The sequence below is a fragment of the Thamnophis sirtalis genome, unplaced genomic scaffold (assembly GCF_051295495.1).
Source record: "Thamnophis sirtalis isolate CommonGarterSnake01/CBP01778 unplaced genomic scaffold, rThaSir2_p1.2 scaffold_6, whole genome shotgun sequence".
In the NCBI taxonomy this organism is placed as follows: Eukaryota; Metazoa; Chordata; class Lepidosauria; order Squamata; family Natricidae; genus Thamnophis; species Thamnophis sirtalis.
In genome coordinates this window covers 72,933,063-72,945,502 of record NW_028261386.1, presented here as the reverse complement: position 1 = coordinate 72,945,502, position 12,440 = coordinate 72,933,063, and positions in this window count along the sequence as shown.

The following is a 12,440-nucleotide window of genomic DNA, read 5'->3' as shown; positions in this document are numbered from 1 at the left end:
AGGGGGTAAACCTGTGCTAAAAAAATACAAACAGCCCCCAAACAAATAATCGCTTTGAAGGCAATACAGGTGAAACTCAAAAAATTGGAATATCGTGCAAAAGTTCATTTATTTCAGTAATGCAACTTAAAAGGTGAAACTAATATATGATATAAGACTCATTACATGCAAAGCAAGACAGTTCAAGCCATGATTTGCCATAATTGTAATGATTATGGCGTACAACTCATAAAAACCCCAAATCCACAATCTCAGAAAATTAGAATATTATATGCAATCAATAAAACAAGGAATGTACATAGAACAATATCGGACCTCTGAAAAGTATAAGCATGCATATGTACTCAGTACTTGGTTTGTGCCCCTTTTGCAGCAATTACTGCCTCAATGGGACGTGGCATGGAAGCTATCAGTTTGTGGCACTGCTAAGGTGTTATGGAAGATCAGGATGCTTCAATAGCAGTGTTCAGCTCTTATGCATTGTTCGGTCTCATGTCTCTCATCTTTCTCTTGGCAATGCCCCGTAGATTCTTTATAGGGTTCAGGTCAGGCAAGTTTGCTGGCCAATCAAGCACAGTAATCCCACGGTCATTGAACCAGGTTTTGGTGCTTTTGGCAAAAGTTGCTCTCATCAGAAAAGAGGACTTTGGACCAAGGAGCAACAGGACTGTGGGCCTGTGAGCTTCATTTAGACCAAGGTCAATGCAGCTGTCTACCAGGAGATTTTGGAGCACTTCATGCTTCCTTCCGCAGACAAGCTTTATGGGGATGCTGACTTCATTATCCAACTGCCCACACTATAGTAACCTTCAAACATTTTTTCCCTCCAGCTCTGCTAGATACTCCAGGGAGTATCATGAAACAAAATAATAATAATTAGAGAATGTAGTGCGGACTTACCAGTGTTACATTAGTTGTATAATAATCAGTAATAACGCTAAATTAAAGGGCCCAAATATTTTAGATTGAAATGGACAAACGCGGGCTGCCTATTGCCTTGCAGGTATTGCTGGATTACATCTTCCAACATTTCTCACTGATACTTCGATGAAAGCTAAAGGTGTGGCCATTTGGGTTCAAAAAGGACTTCCAATTGATGTACAGCATATTATTACTGGTGTAAATGGGCAGTGTTTAATTTTGTGCGCTAAAATTGCAGGGACTGTATTAACAATGATTAATGTTTGTGGATCTAATTTAGATTCTCCTATTACGTTTTGTGAATCTTTTGGACACTAGAATGAGTGTATTTATGATTAAGGGGTAGGAGAAAATGTTAATGAAATATTAGATTCTGGGCTTGATAGAAGTACACTGGCATGAAAAAAGTAATCATTAGTGTCGGAAATAATTAAGACATATGGAAGAACTGAATTTAATAGACTTGAGGTTTTCAACAATAAGAGACTATATGCTTTATCCAAATGTGCACCAATTTTAAAAAATATCAACTTTATATCAACAAAAGTCAAGATATTTATTATTTATCAGATCATAGTGCAGTTACTTTGAAATGTGCATTTCAGAAACTGGTCAAGGTATCCAGAAATTCTTTTATCTCTTATTTTTAACCTAATTAATGTATGATGCATAAGCAATAATTGCTACTCAAAGCAAAAAAAAAAAAAAGACAGGGCAATGATACCAATTATTAGAGGTGAGAGAGATAAAATGTGTCAAACTTTAAAGGATATCAATGCCAATTTTCAAATTAAAGAATATATTGAATGAAGATATAAAAGTCTTTCAAAATAAAATTAACCTACCACCCTTAGGTGATAAAAAAGCAATTTTTATTTGCTCTACTATCTGAAATAGAGATTAAATAAATAATTTTTGCAATTGAAAGTGGTAAAACATCAGGGTTGGATGGATTTCCTATAAGTCGTACAAAACATTTATGGCTGTTTTGGTGCCAAAACTTTGCCAATTGTATAATGATATATTTGTTAGAGATATTGTCAGGGATATAATCAAGTTTATATTATGGTTATACCAAAAGCAGGTATAGATACATTCAGTGTGCTGAGTATCATTGATTAATGTTGCTACAAAGATTTTAACAGCAGCTAACAAATGATATCATTTATTATTAGGAATTATTAAGATGGGTTTATAAAAACTAAGCCAGTAGCAGACAATATTAGAGTTAATAGACTTGAATTAAAAATAAAGATAAATTTGGGATTTTATCATTAGATGCTGAAAAAGCCTTTGACAAAATATATGAACAGAACATGTTTGCCATACTAAGCAGGTTAGGATTTGCTTTGGAATTCATAAAATGGATTAAGATATAATTCAATTGAATATATATTGGTTTATTTGCAGATGACATTCTTTTGTTTATTGCTAAATCTCACTCTACAATTTAATGTTCAATTACAATGTACAACAATACATGGAAATTGACAAGTGGATAATGTAAATGGATTGCTTTCAGAAGTTGTGGGGGCACCATCACTGGAGGCTTTCAAGAAGAGACCCGACAGCCATGTGTCTCTAATGGTGTAAGGTCTCCTGCTCAAGCTGGGGCTGGACTAGAAGACCTCCAAGGTCCCTTCCAACTCTATTATGCTATTCTATGATTCTCCATGCCTTTACTACATTGCAGTATTGGGCAGACAAATATATGGCCCTATTTACTCAATGGATTGGAAACTGAGTACAGTTACCACTTATGAGCAGATCACCTATAAATCATCTATATATCACTAGAGGCTTTCAAGAAGAGACTGGACAGACACTTCTCTGTAATGGTATAGAGTCTCCTGCTTGAGCAGGGGTTGGACTAGAAGACCTCTAAGGTCCCTTCCAACTCTGTTATTCTATTAGATGTACACTTTGTATGAATATCTATAGTGAATAGTATGGGACTTGTTTATAGAACATGAAGTAGGTTGAAATAGCATAGTCGTTAAATACTGTAAGTGTTAGAAATAAGCACATCTGTACTTAAATGTTTTCAGAATTATAGCTGTTTACTTTTATAACAATACACTTTTTTACTTTTTCTGTTCTATTTTTTTAACTTTTTTAAAAAACACTTTAGTGTATTTTTTCGACAATGTATATATTTCTATCCTTCTGTTCCTATGTTCCTGATATTTCTGTTCCATTTTTATGATTATTTTAAAAGTAATAAACAATAAAGAAATCTTTCATTGTTTCTGACCATCGGCCATGCTAGTTAGAACGATGTGAAAAGCAGTCTCGAGGAGGATGGTAACGGTTATCTCATTTGATCCTGATAATCCAATAGAAACAGTGTTTGGGAAGAGAATCCTGATCTCTCATACACACTAGTGAAATGGCAAGCTCTTAATTTGGTTGAAGCAATGTGCAATTATGGGTCTTGTGTCATGCCTCAAATGTGCACTCAGGAGCATTAGTGAAGGACACTGATCCAGATGGACAGCTTTCAAAGGAAAGGATTCTAGTTTTTCCAGGACTGTACACTTTATCATAGTCAACAGAACAGTAAATACAGACATCTCTGTGGAAAGAAGCCAGAGCTGTATTTTGTGCATTTATTTAGGCATGTCTGATGTCTATAGTCATCATAATCTTCAGACTCTCTTACACAAAATTGTCAGCAATAATTTTGTTAATCAAGGATCATTTATTCCCACAAAAGACACATCCACTAATGCTAAAAAGCCAAATTGAATGTGTCAGTTTAGCTCCTTAGTACTACATCAAAGTGTTGATGTCACAGAAGCTTCATAAAGGTGGGTGGTCTAGCAACTTGGTAGTCAATTGGAAATACAGAGTTGATGTAAGACTGAGTGGCAGAGCTCATCTCCATAGTAACCATTTAGATCTTCCTGCCTTATGGAAAGCTTGAATACGGCTAGTGAAAACCCCAAATAGCCTTTTTTTAAAAAAATAATAATAATAACAATTATAAATACCTTTATAAAAATAAGACATGTATCCCTAAGTTAGCCCTGATATATTAATAGAAACATCTTTGAAAATGGCATTTCAGAGATAAGCAGGTCTCCACTGAAGAGACTCTATGCACAGTCATAATTTAAGAATCAAGAAAACGTTGAATGTTTGCATCTCAGTTTTATTTGTTCTAAATTTTATGAGGAATGTAAAACCATTAATTTTACAGGCACCCAATTGTTCTGTCAGGAGAGCAAAACTAGAACTGAGAGAAAACAGCTTCAAGAAGATTGAGTTAGAATAAACTTCATGGATTCAGAGTATGAAATCAAGTTCTGCATGCTTCAAAAATTATTCTGAAGAAACATCCAGACCTCAGTTGAGAAGTTACTCTTCTCTGCTGTTCTTTAAAGCAGCCCCCTCTTTTTTCAGGGCTCAGCATTAATGTAGAAAAAAAAGTGCTACTTGATGGAGCTGATTCAACAAAATTGTTGTGGTTCTTTTCAGACTCATACAGAATCATGAAGAAAAAAACAAGACAAGCTGCTGTAATAGATAGAAATTTTCTGCTTCTAGGAGTCTCTGGAAGGAGAATTAACAAAAAAAAATCAAGATGTCAATCATAGCTGCACTATCAAAGTATACCTCCTTTTTATAGGTAAAGGTACTCTTGCACATATGTGCTATTCGTTCCCGACTTTAGGGGGCAGTGCTCAACTCCATTTCAAAGCTGAAGAGCCAGCACTGTCCAAAGACATCTCCGTGGTCATGTGACAGGCATGATTAAATGCTGAAGGCATACGGAACACTGTTACCTTCCCACTAAAGGTGGCTCCTATTTTTCTACTTTCATTTTTACATGCTTTTGAACTGCTAGGATGGCAGAAGCTACAACAATTAACAGGAGTTCACTCTGTTACGCAACCTTTCTGATAGACAAGTTCAGCATTTTAGCCACTGAGCCACCGCATCCTGGCAAATTGCATGGTTTATGTCGCTGGCATGGATTTTGATCCCACCAGTGACATGTACATCAGAGGGTTTGAAACATTTCTTCCAAATGATTTTTTAAACATATGCTGAGTCATAAAGTCAATATACTGATGCAATATGAAATCTGTGTAGATCTTCATGGAAATAAGCTTTTTGTGTGAAAGGATTTATTAGCTCATTTCAAATATGATAAAATATTCCTGGACTGAAGCATTAGCTTGTGTGTGTCTTTCGCTGTTGGATAACAAAGGGGAAAGAATAGATTTCACAAATCTGAATTTTGCCCATGCATGTTTTATCATAAAGCCCATCATCAAATATAAACAAACATGTTTTGAATTCCTTAAGTCTAGAAACAAAGACAATATTTTTTTTTCAGGGAAAAAAGTTCCATGTTGATATACTTCATATAAAATAAGTAACAATTATTTGTTTTTGATAAAGGCCTGTAGGGAAAAACACATGAACATTTAAATTCTAATAAGGATCAACATAAAAGAAAACAATTTGCTACTAGATAATTACATTTTTATTCCTTTCCAGAAATTGTGCATTTAGCCTTCTTAATGAAAACAATGGGGGTATTTGTGATTAGAACTTTATTTTTATTGTGTTTGATGACTGGCTAAGTTAAACTTGCTGCAGTTATTTCTCCTGCTTTTCTGAGATGTTTAATCATTTATGCATGGAGAGTTTTGAAGACTCACATTAAAGTAATTTATGTTCTGATACCAAAGAATTTATGTTCAGAGGGTGTTTGCAAAGTATAAATAGAATAGAAAATCTACCAGGTGTATCTCCAAGACTGAATAACATTGTACTTTATCCCTTCCTCCTTGACTGCTCTGTTTTTGCAATTTTTGTCAGTCATGCCAACTTAATCCTAGATATCTTGTCAACATTTATCAATGCTCTGCAATTTTTTTTAGCTTAGCCAAATTTATAAATTTTGTCACAAGCAGAATTTAGGACTTAATGAATTGAAAGAAAAAGAATACATCCTAAGCATAATTCATTAGCCAGTAAGGACTTTCTAGTTGGTGGGAAGCTCTAATAAAGAAAAGACAAAGAGTAAATTGAAAAAATTGGGCAAGTATTAAATATAATAAAAGAAAAACCAGTGATAAGAAGCACATTAACCAGCTGTAGAATTGATAATGAAGACATTGAAGTGGTGGATATGTCTTGCCTTTTATAATTGATTATCAACCGCAAAGGAACCAGGATCGAGAAATACGTCGCAGATTGATAGACAGGTAGCCATGAAAGCCTTGGAAAAGATATTCCAATGTCCTACATATCTGTACCAACCACTTAATGATTTTCACTGCAACAGTCAATGGAAGAAAATGTTGTACTTGAAGAAGCAGAATAGAAACAATCATGACACTTTTGAACTTTAATATTGAATAAGATTACTGAGAATACTATGGATAATGAGAAAACCCCCTAAATAAATAGATCATAGAACACAACTGACTAAGCTCAAATTATTATAATTTGGACACATAATGCATAGACCCAACCTCTTTGAGAAGTCCATGATGGTGGCAAAAGTTAAAAGGAAAAAGAAGAGGATAGTCAGCAACAAAGTGGATGAGCTGAATTAAGTGCCAATGGAGGCCCCAGAGCGTGACCCGTCAAAAGCGCGGACGGCAAAAGCGCGATCGACAAAATCGCGCCTTTGACGTCATCACAGCGCGACGAAAAAGATCGAAAAATTCAAATAAAAATTAATAAAAAATAAATTAAACCAAGCCGATTCACATAAAGGTAAGGGTTAGGTTTAGGGTTAGGGTTAGGGTTAGGTTAAGGGTTAGGGTTAGCTTTAGAGCGTTAGCGTTAGCGTTAGGTTAAGGGTTAGCGTTAGGTTTTTCGTTACTTTAACGGTTAGGTTTAGGGTTAGGTTTAGGGTTAGGTTAAGAGTTAGGTTTAGGGTTAGGGTTAGGGTTAGGTTTGGGGGGCTTAGGGTAAGGTTTTCGCTTTATTTTTACATTTTTCGAACTTTTTCGTCGCGCTGTGATGACGTCACAGCGCGCTTTTGTCGAGCGCGATTTTGTCCTACGCGCTTTTGTGGTGGAACCGCCCCAGAGAGGCCAGGTTGTGGCTAGATCTTCCTGGGAAGGATTTATTTATAAGGTTGTTAAGAAAACCAGTAAGGTGCTAAAATAGAAGCAGAGAGAACCTGAATATTGTCCTTTCTCAGCCATAGAAGCCAATCTATGTCAACCAATGTCAAACAAGCCTGGTTGTCATTGGGCCAATCATTGTTTTTCAACCATAGATTAGACTCTTTAAAAAAATATCTACTAACCTATGGATTACCATGGTAGATAATTGTTCATACCCAGGGCCAGATTTAGATGAAAAGAGGCCCTAGGCTATTCCACTTATGAGGCCCTTTCACCTCCCATTTTTAAGTTTGTAAATTACATGAGAGACAATAAAATACATCATTACTGTGATATATCAATATATATCAATATATATAGCTGGCCTCCCAACGGAGGGCAGCTCTGCTCTGCGGCAAAGGCAGCGAGGCCAGCCGCCTCCCCTGCTGCGCTCAGCTGCCCGGCTCGGCCCCCTCACCCTCACCTGCCTGGCCGCTGGTGGGCTCCGCGTCGACGGGGCAGCTACTGGGAGCAGCCGCGCCTCTCGCCCGACCGCCGGTGCCAGGAATGTGGGCGGGCTCCCCAACTGCCACAGCACTGGAACGATCTTAACCAATACATTTTTATGTTTGTTTATTAGTCAGATGCGTAGAATTTCTCCTTATTTTCGGTTCAGTGTTTTAGTGTTCACTGTTTTTAGAATAGTGTAATTTTAATTTTGCTAACAATTTGAATGTAGGCCCCTCTTGATCTTGAGGCCCTAGGCTGAAGCCTAGTTAGCCTATAGGAAAATCCGGCCCTGTTCATACCTATCAGTGGAGAGGCCTTAATTTTATTCATGTTGCAATGGCTGTTGATAGTAGTGACAGCATTGCTGCTGCTGCTGCTGCTGCTGCTGCTGCTGCTACTACTACTACTACTACTACTACTACTACTACTACTACTACTACTACATATAAGCATCACAATTCTGTAATGTTTCTTTCTGTGAAGGCAATGTTCTACCTTTAGCAGGAAGCAGAATTTTCTACTGAATAGAAAAATAATTTTCTGGCTGAATCTCCCTAGGGTGATGGGGGAGAAAAATCCCGTAAGTTATAATGAAGGAAAGGAAGGTCATAAACTCAATTGAATGTTAAGAATCTGACAAGTATAGGAAAGCAGAACATAAGCTTAACAAAATCTAACCCCACCCTCTTTTCCTACTTAGTTTGGAGAGATTCAAAATAAATAGTGTCTCATTTCATGTTTTATTCTTTAATAAGGGGGCTTAACATTCAGTTATCCACAAAGCAAAACAATGTAAGAAAAGTGGCTTTTTGGAAATCTTCATTCTCTCAGGTTGCCTGTTACTTTGAAAATTCAACAAGAGGCAGAAGGAGAGGAAAGATCAATCAGGATAGAGTTGGAAGGGACCTTGCAGGAGACCCTATAAAATTTCAGATAGGTGGCTGTTCAGTCTTTTCTTAAAAACCTTCAATGATGAAGCCCCTACAGCTTCTGAAGGCAAGCTATTGTAATGCAACTGAAACAAACCATCATCCCAAGAATAAACAATTAATTGATGGGAGTTTTGCTGCAACTTTTCCCTATCTGGTATGATTTTGGACTATCAATAAGGCCCTTCTCAGTCATCATAATCCTTAATACAACTGGATAGTGTGAGACTGGGAATAGGTGGGGTGTTGTGAAGTCTGGGATTTGAGGGAAGAGTACGAAGGGCAAATCATTAGGATTATGTTACATAATAATTAGCAATAGCATTAGCAAGAGTAATAAATATTTTTATCCTGTGCAAAATTGAATTAACAAAAACTTGCAGTTTTAATAAAAAGGAGCAATGTGTAGAATAGTATTCTCCATGCACAATGTTTTCCTCAAACAATGACCACTTACCTATAATAATATAGAACAGGAACATAGGAAGTTATGTTATATTGAGCTGGATATTTATTCATATACCACAGTATTGTCAATACTGATGAAAACCATCTTCTTGGGATTTCAGTCAGCCCTTTCCTACAATTTCCTATATCCAAAATTAGGTATCAAAGCACGAACCCTTCAGGCACTATGGCCAAAAGGGAAGGAACCATCTTCTCGTTATACTTAATCCATTCAGACTTGTCTCTGGAACAGGGATAGATAATTTCCATCTGTCTACTCTTGCATCCACATTAACATATGATGAATATCTGATTGTTCATAAATCTGGATTTAAAAACAGATTTGCATACACACACATTCACATTTTATCCAGAAACAGGCATTTCAGAGACTGCCATTCAGCAAATTCTGTTGAAGTCAATGAAACCTTCTCCCAAGTCAAAAAGTGAAGTCCTGGGAATCCAGTGTCCGGAGAAGAAGGAAATGGTGGTTCTCTGTTAATCAAAGCACAAAAGGATACATGGGAATCCTGAAAACAAGTATAAAGGTCATTGAAATGAAGAAAGATACTTACATTTTTAATTTTCTCATTTCTATCATATTCCATCATAATTATAATCTAAAAACTGTATCAGATGCAACATAATATTTTAGAAAATGTCTTTCTTATACCTTTCATTTGGTGCCATAATTTGGTTTACTGGTACATCACACACACACACACACACACACACACACACACACACACACACACACACACAGAGCACAGAGTGACATCAGTTTTGAATACATCCATAATAATTTCTAGTGAAAATAAACTTATTAGCTTTAATGGTTAATTTATGTAAAACCAGAGGGAATATATTACAATCTAAGTCCCTAGCTGTTGGACACAACTCTAGCATCTTAGCCATTATCAACGCATCTTGGACAGTAGAATTTGAAATCCAGTCATATTTAGATCCATTAGTTGTTATCATTCCCAAAGACTTCATCTCATACTCCAAAGTGTGCCCTATAAGTATGTAAATCAGCTGTCCACAAACTAGTGCCCCCCAAGGTTAAGAATGTAGGACTAGCAGTAGAACACAGTCTGGAAACTACCAGACTGTGAAAAAACCATTGTTGCTCATCTTTCCAATGAACTACATAGAAGAGTTATAAAAAGAGTCTGCTATGCATCCTTTACTTATTGTTTACCTACAGGGGAAACTCATCCTGTGTGGGTTTGTATGTCTCTCTGTGTGTGATCTTTCTAGTCTACAATCTTCCATTGTTCTGTCTTCTAGCAATCTGTCATTTGCAACACTATCTTTTTCATCCTATAGAACTTCACCACCGAGTGTTTATTAGCTGTCTGTGTTGATATAAAACTCATTTCTTTTTCTCTTTATAATCTCTGCCATGCATTATGTGGGCAAAGTGTTCATGAATTAACAGGAACAAAACCTTATTTAAACAGCGTACAAGGGCTTTTGATGTTGCTCTAGAAACATAATGCAGTGTGTAATTAAACCAAATGTTTACCAATGGTATTCAAGGAAGGTATTAGCAAGTTAGTTCTGGAATTCTGACTTCACATTTACATATCTCCATTCTGTCCCTGTACATGGTTATAGGCAATTTTAATATCTTTGCCATGGAATACATACTGCATTGCACTATTTGTTATTACCTCCCATGAATGATTTTATGATTGACTTGAAAGTCTCTATTTTAAATGGGAAACTATCAAAACTCTAGATATTATGGCTAAAGAATTAATTTAATCCAAATCTTAATATTTGTTGCAGAATTCCAAAGTGAAACTATTTGCTATTCTAGCAAAAAAACGTATTTATTCCTCTCTTCATCCCAAAGGAATCCAGGTGCATCAAAGAAATCCATTATAAAACAGTATGCAAAACAGCAATTATCAACGGGAAAAAAAAAATAGAAGCAAAATAAGTGTTGACAATCAGTTGCATAATAAGTAAAACTGCAACAAAACAAAAGCTGCTACTCTGTATTGTGCAAAAAATCTGTGGCATTTTATAAAAATGCATTGATAGAAGGCTTTGTTTTCATTTTTTTTCAAAATTAGTCAAGAATACTTGGATTTATTTAATTAGGAGGTAACTATATGTAAAAACCTGTATTTTCTGTACAATCATCTCTCCAGTCTGCAGCCCTTCTAAATTTTAGGGTTATCTGCAGAAGAAGATAAAAGGTTTTTAAAAAAATCAAAATTGCAGCCAATATTTCACAATTGAAGCCCCAGTCTTTCTTTTCTTTTCTTTTTTTTTTCATGTGAACCTTTTAGAGATTTTTTAGACATCTTCAGCCATGCAGCCAAAAATTATATGTCTTTCAAAAGGCTTTAGCCAAAGACCCCAGACAGATTTTAGCAGCCATGTAATAGCAGCACACACTGCCTTATGGATCGGTAATGGGTTAAAAAGGAGAATGCAAAGAAATTAGAAAGACGGTAACATCATTGCTGAAAACTTTTATTTGTAGAATTATTTCACAGACATAATAGGAGACCAGAATTTAACTTCTTTTGGAGTTAGAGGTAAGCTGGTCAAATTTATGGAAAACATGGAATTATTCCAATATCTCAGGGGCTGCCACAAAGAAGAGGGAGTGAAGCTATTCTCCAAAGCACCTGAGGGTAAAACAAGAAGCAGTGTGTGGAAACTAATCAAGGAGAGAAGCAACTTAGAACTGAGGAGGAATTTCCTGACAGTTAGAACCATTACCGTAATCAGTGGAACAACTTGCCTCTAGAAGTTGTGAATGCTCCAAAACTGTAAGTTTTTAATAAGAAATTGAATAACCATTTGTCTGAAGTGGTGTAGAGTTTCCTGCTTAAGCAGAAGGTTGGACTAGAAGACCTCCAAGGTCCCTTCCAACTGTTCTGTTCTGTTCTATTCTATTCTACTCTATTCTAATCTATTTAGGCAAATTAAAAACAAAGAGAAAAATGGGCAATGAAGAACTCCCAGTAGGAGAAATAGATATTAAAATTGCACATGCAGTCAAGCTTATTGGACAAAAATCATTCTTATCTTACAAACTATTGTCTGGTTGTGGGGATAAACCAGGAGTAGGTGGCAGCAATTCTAGTTGTACAATTAAATCTATCAGAATACTTTGGTATTTCTTTCCTTTAGCTACACAAGAGAAAGGAGTATGAACATTTTTAGAAAACTATTGCAGAATTCTTGCAGAAGAATTCTTTCTCAATTATTTTATCATGATGGGTAAAAAAATGGTCCTGCCTACTTCGACTTAAGTAGTGACGTTATCAAGAAATGTCTCCCACTTCCTATGGCTAGAACTGGGTTTTTTTGGTTGCAAAAATCCATTAAAAATTAAACATTGAACAAATATATAATTGCATGTACATTCTTGTAATCCTAGGAGCTGAGCCAACGTGTAGTATGCTGATGCTTGCTGGCCTGTCATTTCAGTTGAGAAACCGAAGTTGAGGGCTTGTGTTTCAGGTAAAGGATTTTCTGTGAACAACAGTTCTTAGCCCAAGGGTTCAGTTATGTGTTAATATGGAGCATG